The sequence below is a fragment of the Symphalangus syndactylus genome, chromosome 5 (genome assembly GCF_028878055.3).
Source record: "Symphalangus syndactylus isolate Jambi chromosome 5, NHGRI_mSymSyn1-v2.1_pri, whole genome shotgun sequence".
Lineage (NCBI taxonomy): Eukaryota > Metazoa > Chordata > Mammalia > Primates > Hylobatidae > Symphalangus > Symphalangus syndactylus.
In genome coordinates this window covers 33,899,509-33,919,797 of record NC_072427.2, presented here as the reverse complement: position 1 = coordinate 33,919,797, position 20,289 = coordinate 33,899,509, and the positions used below count along the sequence as shown (strand labels likewise).

The window sequence follows — 20,289 nt, the reverse complement described above, 5'->3', positions numbered from 1 at the left end:
TTCCTGTCTTCTACTGAGAAAATATGCCCCACACAATTTCCAGGGCTGATAAAACCTATTTCTTATCTTCATTAGTTAGTTATATGTCCCCCAAAAAACTACCCTCATGTGTCATCAATACTTCCCTTATTTATTTCATCCTTTAACATATAAGGATGATGTGCTATTAAAAAAAAAAATAAGAAGAAATACTTTCAGTTACTTCCTTTTTTTTTTTTTTTTTTTTTGAGACAGGGTCTTGTTCTGTCACCCAGGCTAGAGTACAGCGGTGTGATCTTGGCTCACTGGCACCCTCCATCTCCCGGGCTCAGGTGATCCTCTCACCTCAACCTGGCTGGGACTACAGGTGTGCGCCACCTTGCCTGGCTAATTTTTGTATTTTTAGTAGAGAAGGGGTTTCACCATGTTGCCCAGGGTACTATCTATCCTCTCATACTACTACATATTTGTCAAAGTCTTCTAATCAAGAAACTATTTTTTCCCTTTTGCCTAGATGGTAAAGGTCTTTCAAACACAGAGATTAATACAGAATATATTTAAAAAAAAAAAAAAAAACCAGCCATATAGGCCAGGAGTGGTGGCTCATACCTGTAATCTCAGCACTTTGGGAAGCCAAGGCGGGCGGATCACCTGAGGTCAGGAGTTTGAGATCAGCCTGGCCAAATGGTGAAACTCTGTCTCTACTAAAAATACAAAATTAGCCAGGCATGGTGGCACATCCCTGTAATCCCAGCTACCCAGAGGCCTGAGACAGGAGAATCACTTGAACCCAGGAGGCTGAGGTTACAGTGAGCTGAGGTCGTACCCCTACACTCCAGCCTGGGTGACAGAATGAGACTGTCTCAAAAATAAAAAAAATTAAAAAAGAAATAAACTAGTGAGGAAAGAATAAACTATTCACTGTGGTACTGGTTCAATTGCTAATCTGAGTTGGAGTGAAGAAAATTAACAGTCCTATCTCATAGCATACTGAAAACAGATTCCATCTATGGATCTGTACCTATCAATCTGTTCTGGGCTCTACAGTCTGTTCCATAGGTCTATTTTTCCACCCCTGAACCTCACTACAGTCGTATAATAAATTTTGGGATCTGAAGGGCACATTACCTTAATGTGTTGTTCTTTACAAATTTTACCTTGGCTATTTACACTACCATAAAAATGTTTAAGTTTGCATGTTTACTATCATGAAAAAAAACCGTTTCAGATTTTAATACTGCATTGGTTTTACAGATTAACATTGGACAGAACTGACATCTTATTGACTCTTCTCATTCATGAACACCATGCTGTTGGCTTTTAAAAATTACAACTATATTTTTCACTTCTAAAGTTTTTGTCATTTGCAAATCCACCTGATCTTTATTCTGCCGATTTACATTTCAAAATTATTTATACTTAAGGGCTATTACTCCTTTTCTTTTTGAAAATCCTGAGTATGTAATTTAATATTTTTCAGACTAACACTGAAATGTCATCCAGACTGAACTGCTCTTCTGGTTGTTTATTTCATATCTTCCTTAGCATGAGATGACTTCATATATTTGAGAATTTAGCTTTACAAGCGCACTTTTGATGGAACTTCTTTTGTTTTTCATACAAACACTTACTGAAAACCTGTTTACTACTTTTTTAAGAGAACCATAGTATCATAAATACATTTTTTTAATTAAAAGTTTTGGTATTAATGATCAATTGATATTCAAACTTCCAAATTTCCTCAGTCATCTCATAAATATTTTTCTTACAGATAGTCTAGACAGAGATTCTGCTCTGCAATAACAGTGAGGATATACTCTGAATTACCAGGTTCCTAGCTGTATAGCTATGTTTGCTTTCCTGAATCCCTAAGTATTTGGTTCATATAAGCTATGACATCTGGCAGCAGTCAGCAGCAAATCTTCTTACAGCCAGGGAGGCCGTGACCTGTACCACTCCAGGAGATGTACTAAGTTAACGGGTCACCAAGCTCTGGGCCATGGACTAGTGCCAGTCCATGGCCTGTCAGGAATTGGGCCTCACAGCAGAAGATGAGCAGCAGGTGAGTGAGCATTACTGCCTGGGCTCTGCCTCCTGTCAGATCGTCAGCAGCATTAGATTGTCATAGAAGCATAAGCACTATTGTGAACCACACATGCAAGGGATCTAAACTGCATGCTCCTTATGAGAATCTAACTAATGCCTGAGGATCTAATACCTGATGATCTGAGGCAGAATAGTTTCATTCCGAAACCATTCCCTACTACCCCATCTGTGGAAAAATTGTCATCTATGAAACCAGTCCCTGGTGCCAAAAAGGTTAAAGACCACTGTACTAAGTAACTACAATCTAATCCCTAAAGTTGTATAATATGGCAGCCCTGGAAGTAAACTCAGAAACATCTTTTTTAACAGGAGTCCTATCTTGGTCCACTGTTTCCAACAATAAGCCCAACTCTAATTACACTTCCCCATCACTTCAAAGCAGCCAAAACCACACCTGCTCCTTCCTGAAACACAGAAGTGTTTACCTTTTTTGAGTCCTAGTTTTGTCAATTTGGTTTTATCTTTGTTATTTTATCAATTACTGCTTTGTGGTAATTACTTTGTTATTTTATCAATTATTGCTTTTTTGTTTGTTTACAAAAAGGAGGGTTTGTCTCAAAATACCACTCAGAAATCCATCTTAATCACAAGCCAGTCCTTGCTAAACAGCTTGGAAAATCTGTATTTGCAAATCCGAGACATGAGCTTTCATCAAAATCATCTGGGGAACTTTTTCAAAACGTACATTACCAGCCAGGCACGGTGGCTCACACCTGTAATCCCAGCACTTTGGGAGGCCGAGGCAGGCAGATCACGAGGTCAGGACATCAGGACCATCCTGGCTAACATGGTGAAACCCCATCTCTACTGAAAATACAAAAATTAGCTGGGCATGGTGGCGGGCGCCTGTAATCCCAGCTACTCCGGAAGCTGAGGCAGGAGAATGGCATGAACCTGGGAGGCGGAGCTTGCAGTGAGCCAAGATCACGCCACTGCACTCCAGCCTGGGTGACAGAGAGAGACTCTGCCTCTAAATAAATAAATAAATAAATAAATAAATAAATAAATAAATAAATTTTTTTTTAAAAAATGTACATTACCAGGCTCAACAATAATTATGAGTTGAGGAAATGTAGCTAATTCTGTTATTGCTGGTCCAGAAAATAGTATTTGAAAATCACTGTATTCCCAAATATTTGGGAACTCACTTTCTACTCCCTTACCGCTCTTCCCACATAGGAAGCTACTTGACAACGTTCTGGAAAAGTCACAAAATTCCACAGAGTTGGTAATCCAAAGGTCTTTCCTCATTCTTCATTTTAACACACCACACTATGGCATGACTAAAGCAGCCAATTTCTAGTTCTTGAAAGTGTACTCACATAGTTATTTTTCTTATAATCTTCCTGATAGTCTTGCTCTTTTTCTGACTCACTTCTACAGCTCCTCTTCCATTAACTCACTTTATTTTGTTGTTGTTTTGTTTTGTTTTTGTATTTGTTTTATAGAGCCAGGGTCTGTCTCTGTCATGCAGGCTGGAGTACAGTGGCACAATCATGGCTCACTGCAGCCTCAACCTTCTGGACTCAAGTAATCCTCCTGCCTCAGTCTCCCAAGTAGCTGGGACTGTAAGTGCATGCCACCGATGGCAGCAGCGGCCCATCTACAGCAGGCACTGCCGTGACACCAGCTGCAGTGGGGGAGGTGCAGCCAGGACTGCGTGCTCCATGGAGGTAGCAGAAGCCAGGAACAGGTGGGAACCCCGTCACCTTCTGAGTTGACAGGGCAGGAGTTTCACACTCCCTAGGTGCAGCTGCGGCCACCCGCTCAGGTGGGCTGCAGACCCGGGCATCACTGTGCTCTTGGGGGATGGGAGCAGGCAGGAGCCCCACCCTCTCAGGCACAGCTGCAGCCGCCCAAGCTGCAGCTGCAGACCCAGGCATCTCTGCACTCTCAGAGGCCCAGGAAGGCCCCCCGCCCAGTCCCTGCAGGCTCAGAGGTGTTTGCTCCCACTGCCTGGCCTCTCCTCACTCCCAGCACTCACTCCAATCTCAGAGCAAGGTTGGGTCCGAGCCTGGGCACTGTCACAGCCTGGCCAAGTGCACACACACTCCAGATAGCACTGATACACCAGCCCCCTGCCACCTTGGCCCCCTCTAAACTTTGGGTGCCTACAAACACTAGAGAGAGGCCGAGGGGGTACTGAGGGCAGCTCAGTACCTGTAGGCACCCCCTGTCACAAACAGCCTGGGCACCATGAATGGCAGCAGGAGGCAGGCAGGCTCCTGGGCAAAAGGAGGCAGGTCCCTGGTGAAGCCCCACCTTCAAGCCAGGGAAGGCCTGAAGCCTGGGGACCAGGCTTTCCACTGGCACCCGATGACCAGAGTGGGAACTTGTGGTGCTTTCTCCAGGCCCACCCAGGGTTGTCAATGAACCAATCAGTACACACACCCTCCCTGCTGAGACCTATAAAAGCCTGAACTCAGCCAGACTTGGGGAGACAACCACCTGCCAGTTGCAGAGAAAAGGTGCCCACCCCAGGGTCTCCTCTCTGCCAGCAGTTGAGATGATGGGACAACCAGCTGCAGGGAGAAGCTACCCACCCCAGGGTATCCTCTGCTGAGAGCTGAAGAGATATCCAACTACCAGCTGCAGAGAGGAGCTACCCACTCCACGGTCTCCACTCTGCTGAGAGCTGAACACTCATCAGGACACCCTGGCTGCAGAGAGGAGCTACCCACTGCAAGTCTCCTCTGAGCTGTTCTATCACTCAATAAAGCTCCTCTTCAACTTGTTCACCTTCCACTTGTCCATGTACCTCATTCTTCCTGGGTGCAGAACAAGAACTCAGGACCTGCCAAATGGCAGGACTAAGAGAGCTATAACACAAACAGGGCTGAAATACGCCCCTTGTTCGTCGCATTGTAGGCAACAGAAGGAGATAAGAGAGAAGGAGAAAAGAGCTGAGGCCCTTCATGGAGCCCAGACCTGGGGGCTCCCCAAGCCAGGGCTCTGACACCCTCTTTGGGGCTCTGCAGTTCCGGGCATCTTCAAGCTTCCGAGCACCACTGCATTTCCCAGTGCCAGCCATGGAAGCTGCTTGCGGCACGCCTGATCCAGCCACAGCCTTGCAAGGAAGCCAGCGCCTATGCCGGCACCCGGAGCTGCCTGCCCCACTGCAGCCAGCATGCTCGGTTGTGTAGAGTAGCCAAACCCCTCACTCACTCACACACCCTCCTTTGGTAGGTGTGGGATCCAGGCTGGTAGTACAAGCCAAACACAGCCTGCCATTCAGAGTGAGCAGAATAAGCCCAGCAGGCCCAAGAAAAACTCAGGCAGAGGCGCCAGTGGTCACAGACGTTTCCAGCCAAAAAAGTATCACCCCAAGAAGTATCACCCCATAGCAAGATGGAATGCTGCCCAGGCTGGTCCACAAAGTCAAAAACTTTTACTATATGCTCCTTTACAGAAAAATTTTGCTGATGGTTGTTCTAGGGTACCCACTAAAAAAGATTTTTTTTAGGCTGGGCCTGGTGGCTCACGCCTGTAAACTCAGCACTTTGGGAGGCCGAGGCAGGCGGATCACTTAAGGTCAGGAGTTCGAGACCAGCCTGGCCAACATGGTGAAACCCTGTCACTACTAAAAGTACAAAAAAAAATTAGTCAGGCAGGGTGGTGCATGCCTGTAACCCCAGCTGCTCAAGAGGCTGAGGCAGGAGAATCGCTTGAACTCAGGAAGTGCAGGTTGCAGTAAGCCAAGATCACACCACTGCACTCTAGCCTGGGCAATTGAGCAAGACTCTGTCTCAAAAAAAAAAAAAAAAAAAAAAGATTTTTTAAGTGTAACTTTCCATGTGGCACATATACACTACGGAATACTATGCAGCCATAAAAAAGAATGAGATAATGTCCTTTACAGCAATATGGATAGAGCTGGAGGCCATTATCCTAAGTAAACTAATGCAAGAACAGAAAACCAAACACCGCACTTATAAATGGGAGCTAAAAACTGAGTAGACATGAACACAAAGAAGGGAGCAACAGACACAAGGGCCTACTTGAGGGTGAAGGGTGGAAGGAAGGCGAGGATCAAAAAACTACCTATCAGGTACTGTGCTTATTACCTGGGTAACAAAATAATCTGCACACCAAACCCCTGCAACACACAATTTATCTAAAGAACCAACCTGTACATGTACTCCTGAAACTAAAAGTTAAAAATAATTATGTAGAACTTTCCAACTAGTAGAGTGAAAAAAACAGAATAACGAGTTCAAAAGAAAGCAAGAAGGGAGAAGGGAAAAAAAGTCAGAATAGGTAGATCAAATAGAAAACAAATAGTAAACTTTTAAAGCTAAATACAACAGTAATTATATTATATTACATGTAAATGCTCCAGTTAAAAGACAAAGATGGTCAGATCAAATTTTTAAAATTCAACTATCTGCTGTTTTCAGTAGACACACATCTATAACATAAGGATACAGAATCAGAAAGTATTTTTTTTAAAGGAGAAGAAATATCATGCAAACACTAGCCAAAAGAAAGCTGGTATAATCAAAATAACATCAAGCAAAACAGGAAAAGAAAATTGAATTAAACATCTCTTAAGGGTTTTTTTTAGCCCTTCCATACTATTATTTTAGGCTTAGGTCTGAGACAAAGGTCTCTGGATATCACTGGTGTTCTTGAAAAGAAGTACAAAACAGAAAAAGATTACAAGAAGTTAAGGAGGAAGCCACAGAGTGGCAACTAAGTAGCCAGCAGATGTTGATCAAATCTGCTACAAAGAAAGCAGGAGTAGGGCCGGGCGCAGTGGCTCACACCTGTAATCCCAGCACTTTGGGGGGCCGAGGCGGGTGAATCACAAAGTCAGGAGTTCGAGACCAGCCTGGCCAAGATGGTGAAACCCCGCCTCTATTAAAAATACAAAAATTAGCCAGTCATGGTGGTGCGCACCTGTAGTCCCAGCTGCTCGGGAGGCTGAAGCAGAAGAATCACTTGAACCCAGGCAGCGGACGTTGAAGTGAGTAGAGATCGTGCCACTGCACTCCAGCCTGGAGACACAGCAAGACTCTGTCTCAAAAAAAAAAAAAAAAAAAAAAAGCAGGAGTATTGTGAGTGAAATGTTTATTAGTTAGAGGGCTTGGGAACACAACTGTGTGATTATAAATAAGATCAAGCAAGGAAGCAGAAACTAAAAACTGAAGAAAAAGAAGGTCTAACTGGTAAGCCAAAGTTCCTTGGTAAGCAAGACTAAATGAGATTAAGGTCAAAGGTGGACAGATGTCTCTCAGAAAGGAAAAAAAAAGGACACTTTTACTGAAAGAATTAAAAAAAAAAAAAAGATGGGCAGAGAAACAGAATTTGAGATAAGATGTGACAAGACTGCATATCAGCTAATCATTACTAGAAAGAATATAAAAGCCCAAGTTTTACCTATAACAGATCAATGTCAAGTAAAAGCAAAAGTGGGTGCTGAAAGAAAACACATTTTGTACCATTTCAGTTGAAGAAAATGTAATAGAAGAAATAAATTATCAGGCTGGGCACAGTGGTGCATGCCCATAGTCACAGCTATTTGAAAGGCTGAGGTGGGAGGATTGCTTGAGCACAGGAGTTCAAGACCAGCCCGGGCAATATACCAAGACCCCATCTCTAAATAAATAAAATGTTAATAGTTGGCAGGCCACATGTAGCATGAAAACCTCTCACCTTACACAAAAATCAACTCAAAATGGATCAAGGACTTAAATCTAAGACCTGAATAAAAATTCTACAAGATAATGTCAGAAAAATCCTCCCAGGCTTTGGCTTAGGCAAAGACTTTATGACCAAGAACCCAAAAGCAAATGCAACAAAAACAAAGATGAATAGATGGGACTTAATTAAACTAAAGAACCTCTGCACAGAAAAAGAAAAAATCAGCAGAGACAACCCACAGAGTGGAAGAAAATCTTAACAATGTATATATCCAATAAAGGACTAATATTCAGAATCTACAAGGAACTCAAACAAATTAGCAAGAAAAAAACAAACAATCCCATCAAAAAGTAGGCTAAGGACATGAATAGACAATTCTCAAAAGACACACAAAAGGTCAACAAACATGAAAAAATGCTTAACAGCATTAATGATGAGGAAAATGCAAAACAAAATAACAATGTGATACCACCTTACTCCTGCAAGAATGGCCATAAAAAAAAAACAGATGTTCGTAGGGATGTGGTGAAAAGAGAACACACTTTTACACTGCTAGTGGGAATGTAAAATACATTCACCATATGTAAAATACAACCACTATAAAAAAACAGAATGGAGATTCCTTAAAGAACTAAAAGTAGGCCAGGTGTGGTGGCTCACGCCTATAATCCCAGCACTTTGGGAGGCCAAGGCAGGTGGATCACCTGAGGTCAGGAGTTCGAGACCAGCCTGACCAACATGGCGAAATCCCATCCCTACTAAAAACATAAAAATTAGCTAGGCATGGTGGCACACGACTGTAGCCCCAACTACTCAGGAGGCTGAGGCGCAAGAATCATTTGAACCCAGGAGGCAAAGGTTGTAGTGAGCCCAAATCATGCCACTGCACTCCAGCCTGCACAACACGGTATCACCCAGTTGCCACTACTGAGTATCTACCCAGAGAAAAAGAAGTCATTTATACAAAAAAAGATACTCCCACAGGCATGTTTATAGCAGCACAATTCACAACTGCAAAAATATAGAACCAGCCCAAATGCCCATCAATCAATGAGTGGATAAAGAAATTGTGGTCAATATACACCATGGAATACTACTCAGCCATAAAAAGAACAAAATAATGGCATTCACAGTGACCTGGATGGAACTGGAGACCATTATTCTAAGTGAAGTAACTCAGGAATGGAAAACCAAACATCATATGTTCTCACTCATAAGCAGGAGCTAAGCTATGAGGATTCAAAGGCATAAGAATGACACAATGAACTTTGGGGACTTGGGGGAAAAGGTGGGAGGTGGGTGAGGGATAACAAATTGGGTATAGTGTATACTGTTCAGGAGATGGGTGCACCAAAATCTCAGAAATCGCCACTAAAGAACTTACTCAGTCGGGCACAGTGGCTCACGCCTGTTAATCCCAGCACTTTGGGAGGCCAAGGCGGGCGGATCACCTGAGGTCAGGAGTTCAAGACCAGTCTGGCCAACATGGCAAAACCCCGTATCTACTAAAAATACAAAAATGGCCAGGCACAGTGGCTCACACCTGTAATCCCAGCACTTTGGGAGGCCGAGGCGGGAGGATCATCTGAGGTCAGGAGTTCAAGACCAGCCTGGCCAACATGGCGAAACCCTGTCTTTACTAAAAGTACAAAAATTAGCCAGGCATGGTGGGTGCCTGTAATCCCAGCTACTCAGGAGGCTGAGGCAGGAGAATCGCTTGAACCTGGGAGGCAGAGGTTGCAGTGAGCCGAGATTGCACCACTGTACTCCAGCCTGGGTAACAAGAGCAAGACTCTGTCTCAGGAAAAAAAAAAAAATAGCCGGGTGTGGTGGCACATGCCTGTAATCTCAGCTATTTGGGAGGCTGAGGCAGAATTGCTTGAACCCAGGAGGCAGAGGTTGCAGTGAGCGGAGATCACACCACTGAACTCCAGCCTTGATGACAGAGCGAGACTCTATCTCAAAAATAAAAATTAAAAATAACTTACTCATGCAACCAAGCATCACTTGTTCCCCCAAAAAAAATGAAAATAAAAAATAAAACATAACATGAATTATTGTATGACACACTAGTATATGTGTATCAGCTTAGCCTGACCAGTGAGTACTCTGTACCTTCTTCAAAATTACTGTTTTCCTTTGAAAAACTATTTCTCCTCCTTGTCATTCCATCCTTGTCATCAAACTTAGTTTGAGTGAACTGACCTCATTCCCCAGATAAGGGAGAAGAGAGACATTTGCTGTGACCCAGGCCCAGTCAATCAATTTATTTCATTACTCTTAGCCACAGTGGCTGATTACTGAGATTCTGTACTGGAATTTTTGCTGCAACTATCAGGAAAGAAGCTTTCTTCCCACACCAGGGCTGCAAAGATAGAAAGATCTAAACGTACAGCTGCTGGCAGCCATATTCCCTGAATGCATAAAAGAAGCCTCTGCAATAAAAGAAAATGAAACTAACACACACAGCAAAATCTTATCAACATATTTGGGCCACTTAATCCAGCTATGCCTCAAATAAGCTAGACCACTGAACTTCCTTGTTAAGTGTGCCAATCAATTCCCTTTTATTCCCTGAGCCACTCTGAGGTAGGTTTCTGTTCTCTACAATCAAAAAAACCCATTATAATGGGTAGTATTTCAGTGCAATACCCTTTGAGGATACAAGTCACCCTTGTTATCCAAATTCCTGATTTCCAAAAATCTCACAACCTAAACTCAAGAACCAAATACGTCTGAGTAAACTTCTGGAATTTTCTTCATTACCTTGTTATTTGCTATCCAAACTTGAGGAAATAAATAGATTCAAATAAGGCAGTACCCCCGACATTCAAATTCACTATCCAAACTGAAGAATTAAGCAAACATGAATAGTAGGAGATATCTGTAAAGTCGACCATGCAGAAATATGGAAAAGAATTTATAACGTAAAATTTTAAAATCTAGAAAATTGCACATAAAGGTATACATATATTTTAAAATGGGTTAAAACACTGGGCTTTTGGGAAATCTTCACATTTTCCATCTATAGTTATAATCAAAAATAAGTTTGATATATATTACCTAATTTGAGTTGAACAGCAATTCTTAGACAAAAATAAACTATTACCTTTCAAATCAGAAAATTAAGACCTAAAGAGCAAAAACAATCTATGAAAATATATGATAAAAATGACATTTCAAGTCAGCAGAGAAAAAACGATTACTAAATAAATGATGTGGGGATAGCTGACCATAAGAATAAAACAATACACGTAAAGTACTAAGCACATTACTGGCATTTATATAGCAATCAGACAATACTGTATCTTTTATATAGAAAATTATTTAATATTCTTTTTATTCTCTATCTCAATGTACACTTCAAAAGTATATGCTAACAGTATATGCTAACGTGGTAAGAAAGTTGCTGTGGTTTAGCAGGGTGTGGTTCAGAATAGGCCAGCTTATGATGTTATTCACCGGACTGAGTTAGAAGGGACTAATTATAGAGGAAAAGTCTGGTGAAGAAAGAAAACAGGGAATAAAGAGTTTCCTTTAAACTAGAAGTTCAGTTAAAGAAATAAAACAGTACCTAAGGATTTTTAATGCAGTGTTCTGTGCAGTGTTCTGCAGTGTGTTAATAAAATTTACTTTTCAAAATATATACATTAATGTTGTTTTTGCTTTTTTATCAAATCCCCAAGGTTATTTTCTTTAAAAAAAAAAAAAAAAAAAAGTGTCCTTTCTCTTTATGTGTGCTTTATCATAGGGCTCTACTGATAAATGTAGTAAGAAAGATCATACATTCTTGACCAGGCATGGTGGCTCATGCCTGTAATCCCAGCACTTTGGTAAGCCAAGGCAGGTGGATCGCTTGAGGTCAGGAGTTTGAGACCAGCCTGGCCAACATGGTGAAACCCCATCTCTACTAAAAAAAAAAAAAAAAAAAAAAAAAAAAATACAGGCTGGGCGTGGTGGCTCACGCCTGCAATCCCAACACTTTGGGAGGCCAAGGCAGGCGGCTCACAAGGTCAGGAGTTCGAGACCAGGCTGGACAACATGGTGAAATCCTATTTTAGTCTCTACTAAAAATACAAAAAAAAAATTAGCCGGGTGTGGTGGCATGCGCCTGTAATCCCAACTACTCAGGAGGCTGAGGCAGGAGAATCACTTGAACCTGGGAGGCAGAGGTTGCAGTGAGCCAAGATCATGCCACTGCACTCCAGCCTAGGTGACAGAGTGAGACTTCATCTCAAAAAATAAATAAATAAAAAATAAATAAATAAATAAATTAGCTGGGCATGGTAGCATGCACCTATAGTCACAGCTACTGAGGGATGAGAATCACCCAAACCTGGAAGGCAGAGGTTGCAGTGAGCCAAGACTGAGCCACTGCACTCCACCCTGGGTGACAGAGTGAGATTCTGTCAAAAAAAAAAAAAAAAAAAAAGGAAAGGGAAGGAAAGGAAAAGAAAAGGAAAAGAAAGGAAAGGAAAAGAAAAAAGATTATACATTGTCATCCAGTAGCAAGAAAAGTAGAACTGAATCATGCAAATGTATTATAAATTTAAAAAGTAAAAAAGAAAAAAAATTGAACTTTAATGTTGAAAAAATAACTCAAACCAAAGGCCTCATAGTACATACAGAAAACACTGTAATATCAAAGGCAAGATCTATTTGAGAAAACATTACTGATTTGTGTACAGCTATAAATATCATGGGGGAGAGCTATTAAACATTTTGAATTTATTTTAGATAAATAACTATGGGGGAAGTTGTGTTCATGACCTAATATTCAAGTTTCTTCATTCTTTAGTGCTTACAATTAGAATGTTCCACAAATAAATATAGTCACTACCATACAAATGTTTAATCACATATATAAACATATATGTAACTTATTTAGATATGTAAACTTTGCAAACTATGTATTTAGAAGTAAATTTTCTTTTTAAAAGCCCCCAAATACTCGTTTTACAAACTCATTTCCTCCTCTTCCTAGGCACACAACTCGACTTTTATTTCCCAATCTTCCCTGGGGTTACATGTGGACATATGATCAAGTCCTAGGCAAATGGTATGTGGGGCACAGATTATGCACATTCTCTCCAGGCTGAGCCAAAATACCTCTAAAAGGATCTGTCTTTCCTAGTCTGCTATAAGAATGGAGACAACCTGGGGAAAAGCTCTAAGGCCCTCAGGGACACAGAGCCACTAGAGGGAAGGAGTCTGGGTCCCAAAGGACCACACAGAGAAGAGTGTCTACCATCACCCCACCTCCAACCACCTAAATTGGACTGTGACGTAAATGAGAAATACACTTTACTTGTATAGAGCTGCTGATATTTGGAGGTTGTCTGGGACTACCGTGACTAATGCACTACTATAAACATTTTCTAAACCCTCTCCAATAAGGAATCCTGTCAGGAAATTCCTCTTATATTCAATCCATCAATAAGCACTATAGGTCTGCCTTTAAAATACACCCTGAACCTATTTTCTTATCATTCCCATCTCCACCACCTACTTCAAGCTCTATCGTTCTCTCACTTGAATTAGTGAAAAAGCATGGTATCCTTCCTTCTATCATTGCTCTACTACAGTCTGTTTTTCCACACAGCAGGGAGAGTCACCCTTTTTACAGGAAAATCACACCATGCCACTCTACTTCAATGGCTCTCCTTAACACAAATAAAACTGAAAGCTCTTACTGTGGTCTAAAAGGGCCTATGTTATTTCATCCCTTCAAATTTCATCTTTCTCTCACTCCACTGAAGCCTCAGTGGTCTTTTTTTTCTGTTTTCAAGTTTATTTCTAATTCAGAATCTTTACATTTCCTTCCTGGTCCCTCCACTTGGACCTTCTTTCATATCACTGAGGTATCAGTTCAAATTTCAAATCCTCAGCGAAGGTTTTCCTTAGTATACTATCTAAAATAATCCTCTATCCCCCATCTTCCACCACTCTATTTCCCTTATCCTGATTTATTTTTATCAGAGAATTTGATGTATTATCTCAAATTATATTTTTATTTGGTTTTTTTTGGTTTATTGTCTTACTTCTCTATTAAAAGGTAAGCGGCTTCGTCCTTCCCGTCATGGGTATCCATAGCTCAAAAATTTATTTGTTGAAGAAATAAATTCACATACACATTAATCTATTTTAGCAATCATTTTTCTTGCTTAGTCATTTTACTAAAATTCACTACATAGCTTTTTCCCCTTTTTCCTTTCTCATCTATTTTCATGCATAATGTATATACACTGCTTTATTTGACTTCCTTTAAGAGCTCTTTTCAACATTAATTTGACAATGCCTAACTTTAAAAAATGAGCAAGTATCAAAGTCCTTTCCTAAGGAAGTAATCAATCAATGATGCTGATTCAACAAGCATGCCTACCAATAAGGATGGAAGAAAAGTGGCCATTTCATGCAGCCATCTTTAACCTCAAGAATACTGCTAAATCATAGAGTTTCCATAACCCTTCTATTTGCATGGATAACGTATATAAACTGCTTTATTTGACTTCCTTTAAGAGCTCTTTTCAACATTAATTTGACAATGCCTACCTTTAAAAAATGAGCAAGTATCAAAGTCCTTTCCTAAGGAAGTAATCAATCAATGATGCTGATTCAATAAGCATGCCTACCAATAAGGATGGAAGAAGAGTGGCCATTTCATGCAGCCATCTTTAACCTCAAGAATACTGCTAAGTCATAGAGTTTCCATAACCCTAGTAAGGGAGCAAGAAATAAGAAAATGAGGCTGGGTGCAGTGGCTCACATCTGTAACCCCAGCACGTTTGGAGGCCAAGGCAGGTGATCAACTGAGGTCAGGAGTTCAAGACCAGCCTGGCAAATATGGCGAAACCCCGTCTCCATTAAAAATACAAAAATTTGCGGGTGTGGCAGCAGGTGCCTGTAACCCCAGCTACTCTGGAGGCTGAGGCAGGAGAATCACTTGAACCCAGGAGGCAGAGGTTGCAGTGAGCTGAGGTCACACCACCGCACTCCAGCCTAGGCGACAGAGCGAAAACTCTCAAACAAACAAAAAAAGAAAATGAAAAAAAAAAAAAAATTGAACCATGAAGAATGGATAAGCAGTTATATTCACATATTAATATCCACATAATGAAATATTACTCAACAACAAAAAAGAATGAACTACTGATATCACAACAGTTAAAACACTATGTTAAACAAAAGAAGTCAGAAACAAAAAGCACATAGGTATGATTACCCCATGAACCGACAAAACTAACCCACAATGACAGAAATTAAAACATATAGGTGGAAGGAAGAGGGAAGAGGCAAGATGGCCGAATAGAACCCTCCAGCAATCACCCCCAGCCCTCCAAAGGAACACCAAATTGCACAACTATCCACACAAGAGAGCACCTTCATAAGAACCAAAAATCAGGTAAGTGACCACAGAATCTGGTTTTAACATCTTACCAAGAAAAGAGCCACTGGTGAGGGTAGGAAAGATAGTCTTGAACTGCCAACACCACCCCTGTCCTATCCTCTGGCGGCAACCATGTTGTCCAGACAAAGAATCAGTGTACTTCTGGGAGAGATAGCATAGCGATTGTGGGACTTTGCATTGAAACTCAGTGCTGCCCCGTCACAGTGGAAAGCAACACAGGGCAGAATTCAGCCGGCATCTATGGAGGGAGCATTTAGACCAGCCCTAATCAGAGAGGAATTGTCCATCCCAGTGGTTGGAACCTGAGCTCTGGCTAGCCCTACGATGGCAAGCTAAAGTACTCTGGGGTCATAAATAAACTTAGAAGAAGGTCTAGGCCACTAGGACTTCAATTCCTGGGCAAGTCTTGGTGTTGTGTGCACTTGGAATCAGTGGACTTGAGGTGCACATGACCCAGTGAGACACCAGCTAGGGCAGCCCAAACAGTGCTTGCATTACCCCTCCCCCAGCACCAGGCAGCACAGCTTGTAGCTCCAGGAGAACCTCCTTCCGCTTAAGGAGAGGAAAGAGTCACACTGTCTTACAACCTGGAAATCAGCTCAGCCACGATACAGTAAAGCACCAAGCAGAGTCCTGATGCCCCCATTCCAGGCTCTACAACCCAAATGACATTCCTAGACACACCCTGAACCAGAAAGGAACCAGCTGCCATGAAAGGAAAGACCTAGTCCTGGCAGGATTTATCAACTGCTGCCTAAAGGGTCCTTGGACCTTGAATAAACTTCAGTAGCCAGCAGTGGCCAGGCAGTACTCGCCATGGGCCTTGGGAGAGACCCAGTACCATGCTAACTTCAGATGTAACCCAGTGCATTCCCAGCTGTGATGGCCACCGTGAGAGACTCCTTCTGCCTGAGAAAAGGAGAGAGAAGAGCAAAAAGGACTTTGCCTTGCAACCTGGGTATCAACTCAGCTACAGTAAAATAAAAGCACCAAGAGGACTCTTAAAGTCCCTGATTTTAGGCCTTAGCTCATGGACAGCATTTCCAGACCCACCCTGGGCCAGAAGGGAACCCACTGCTCTGAAGAGAGACCCAAGCCTGGCGGAATTCACCACAAGCTGGCTAAAGAGCCTTCGGGCCTTGAAAAAACATCAGTGGTAACCAGGCAGTACTCACCACAGGCCTGGGGAGGTGGTAGCCACAGGGAGAGACTCCTTCTGCCTAAGGAAAGAAGAGGAAAGAGTAAAAAGGACCCTGTTCTACAACTTAGGCACCAGCTCAGCCACAGAAAAATAAAGCACCAAGGAGATTCCTAAAGTTCCCCAACTCCAGGCCCTAGCTTCCAGCCAGCATTTCCAGACTCACCCTGGGCCAGAAGGGAACCTATCTCCCTGAAGAGAAGCACAGAAGCCTGTCTGGATCCACTGACTAAGGCACCCTAGGGCACTCAATAAACATCAATAGTAGCCAGGCAATAGTCACCACAGGCCTTGGGCAAGACCCCATTTTGTGAGACTTCAGGTCTGACCCAGCACAGTCCAACACAGGCCTTGGGCAAGACCCAATTTTGTGAGACTTCAGGTCTGACCCAGCACAGTCCAAGAGATGGTGGTCACAGCAGTGCTTGGGTCACATCTCCCCCAATTCCAGGCAGCTCAGCAAGGAGATACAGACTCCACTAGTTTGAGGAAAAGTAAAGGAAGAGAACAAGAGATTCTGCCTGGTAATCCAGAGAATTCTGCCAGAACTAACCCAGACCACCAAGGCAGTACCTCTATGAGACTGCAAAAGCCACAGCGTTACTGGGGCTTGGGGTGTACCCTAATGAAAACACAGCTACAATAACCAAAGACAGACCATAATACTCATTCACTTTGAATACTTGGAAAACCTTCTAAAGAAGGACAGGTACAAAAAACCCCAGACTGCAAAGATTACAACAAATACCTAACTCTTCAATGCCCAGACACCAATGAACACCCACAAGCATCAAGACCATCCAGGAAAACATGACCTCACCAAACAAACGAAATAAGGCAGCAGTGAACAAACCTAGACAGAGATATGTGGTCTTTTAGAGAATTCAAGACCGTTGTTTTCAGGAAACTCAACAAAACTCAAGATAACACAGAAGGAATTCAGAATCCTATCAGATAAACTTAACAAAGACTAAAATAATTTTTAGAAATCAAGCAGAAATTTGGGAGTTGAAAAATTCAACTGACAATCTGAAGAATGCATCAGAGTCTCTCAACAGCAGAATTGGTCAAGCAGGAGAAACAATGAGCTTGAAGACAGGCTACTTGAAAATACACAGAAGAAGACAAAAGAAAAAAGAATAACATAAGAATAAAGCACGCCTACAAGATCTAGAAAATAGCCTCAAAAGGGCAAATCTAAGAGTTATTGAGGCTGGGTGCTCAATCACCTGTAACCCCAGCACTTTGGGAGGCCAAGGTAGAAGGATCACTTGGGCCCAGGAGTTCAAGACAGCCAGGACAACATAGAGAGATCCTATCTCCACAAGATAAATATTTTTTAATTAACTGAATGTGGTGGCACAAGTTTGTGGTCCCAGCTACTAAGGAGGCTGAGATGGGAGGATCACTTGAACCCAAGAGGTCAAGGCTGCAATGAGCTGTGATCGTGTCACTGCACTCCAGCCTGGATGACAGAGTGAGATCCCATCTATAGAGCTATAGTAACCAAAACAGCATAAAAACAGACAAATGAGACAGAATGGAGAACCCAGAAATGAATCCATACATCTCTAGTGAATTCATTTTTGACAAAGGTGCTAAGAACACATACTGGGGAAAAGACAGTCTCATCAATAAATGGTGCTTGGAAAACTGGATGTCCATATGCAGAAGGGAGAAACTAGACCCCTATCTCTCACCATATACAAAAATCAAAATTAAAATGGATTAAAGATCTAAATCTAGGACCTGAAACTATCAAACCACTAAAAGAAAACATTGGAGATCTCTCTAGGACATTAGTCTGGGCAAAGATTTGTTGAGTAATACCCCAAAAGCACAGGAAACCAAAGCAAAAATGGACAAATAGGATTATATCAAGTCAAAAAGCTTCTGCATAGCAAAGGCAACAATCAGCAAAGTGAACAAACAACCCACAGAATTGGAGAAAATATTTGCAAACTGTCTATTTGACAAGAGATTAATAACAAGAATATATAAGGAGTTCAAACAACTCAATAGGAAAAAAAATCTAAAAATCTGATTTTAAAATGGGCAAAAGACTGGAATAGACATTTCTCAAAAGAAGACGTACAAATTGCAAACAGGTATATGAAAAGGTGCTCAACATCACTGTACATCAGAGAAATGCAAATCAAAACTACAATGAGATATTATTTTACCACACTTAAAATAGCTTTTATCCAAAAGACAGACAACAACAAATGCTGGCAAGGATGTGGAGAAAAGGGAACACTTGTACACTGTTGGTGAGAATGTAAATTAATACAGCCACCATAAAGAACAATTTGGAGGTTCCTCAAAAAACTAAAAACAGAACTACTATATGATCAAGCAAATTAACTGCTACGTATACACCCAAAAGAACAGAAATCAGCATATCAAAGCGGTATCTGCACTCCTGTGTTTATTGCAGCACTATTCACAATCACCAAGATTTGGAATCAACCTAACCGTCCATCAACAGACAAATGGATAAAGAAAATGTGATGCGGTGGAGCCAAGATGGCCGAATAGGAACAGCTCCGGTCTCCAGCTCCCAGCCCCAGCGACACAGAAGACGGGTGATTTCTGCATTTCTGCTTGAGGTACCGGTTTCATCTCACTAGGGAGTGCCTAACAGTGGGTGCAGGACAGTCGGTGAAGCGCACTGTGCGCGAGACGAAGCAGGGCGAGGCAGTGCCTCACTCGGGAAGCGCAAGGGGTCAGGGAGTTCCCTTTCCTAGTCAAAGAAAGGGGAAACAGACGGCACCTGGATTATCGGGTCAGTCCCGTCCTAATACTGCGCTTTTCCAACGGGCCTGGAAAACGGCACACTAGGAGATTGTGTCCCGCACCTGGCTCGGAGGGTCCTATGCCCACAGAGTCTTGCTGATTGCTAGCACAGCAGTCTGAGATCACGCTGCAAGGCGGCAACGAGGCTGGGGTAGGGGCGCCCGCCATTGCCCAGGCTTGCTTAGGTAAACAAAGCAGCCAGGAAGCTCGAACTGGGTGGAGCCCACCACAGCTCAAGGAGGCCTGCCTGCCTCTGTAGGCTCCACCTCTGGGGGCAGGGCACAGACAACCAAAAACTCAGCGAGAACCTCCACCGCCTTAAATGTCCCTGTCTGACTGACAGCTTTGAAGAGAGTAGTGGTTCTCCCAGCACGCAGCTGGAGATCTGAGAACGGACAGACTGCCTCCTAAAGTGGGTCCCTCACCCCTGAGCAGCCTAACTGGGAGGCACCCCCCCAGTAGGGACAGACTGACACCTCATTCAACCGGGTACTCCTCTGAGACAAAACTTTCAGAGGAACTATCAGACAGCTGAATTTGTGGTCTCACGAAAATCCGCTGTTCTGCAGCCACCGGTGCTGACACCCAGCCAAACAGGGTCTGGAGTGGACCTCTAGTAAACTCCAACAGACCTGCAGCTGAGGGTCTTGTCTGGTAGAAGGAAAATTAACAAACAGAAAGGACATCCACACCAAAAACCCATCTGTATACATCACCATCATCGAAGACAAAAAGTAGACAAAACCACAAAGATGGGGAAAAAACAGACCAAAAAAACTGGAAACTCTAAAAAACAGAGCACCTCTCCTCCTCCAAAGGAACGCATTTCCTCACCAGCAGCGGAACAAAGCTGGATGGAGGATGACTTTGATGAGTTGAGAGAAGAAGGCTTCAGACGATCAAACTACTCTGAGCTACGAGAGGAAATTCAAAACAATAGCAAAGAAGTTAAAAACTTTGAAAAAAAATTAGAAGAATGGATAACTAGAATAACCAATGGAGAGAAGGGCTTAAAGGAGATGATGGAGCTGAAAGCCAAGTTTCGAGAACTAAGCGAAGAATGCAGAAGCCTCAGTAGCAAATGCGATCAACTGGAAGAAAGGGTATCGCTGATAGAAGATGAAATGAATGAAATGAAGAGAGAAGGGAAGTTTAGAGA

General features: G+C 42.5%; 1 protein-coding gene across 5 annotated transcripts in view; it reads right to left on the bottom strand.

Moving 5' to 3' along the window:
• The window catches only part of MYO9A (myosin IXA), a 300,363-nt gene that overhangs the window by 221,886 nt on the left and 58,188 nt on the right, over positions 1-20,289 (bottom strand). The gene's annotated exons all lie outside the window — the stretch shown is intronic.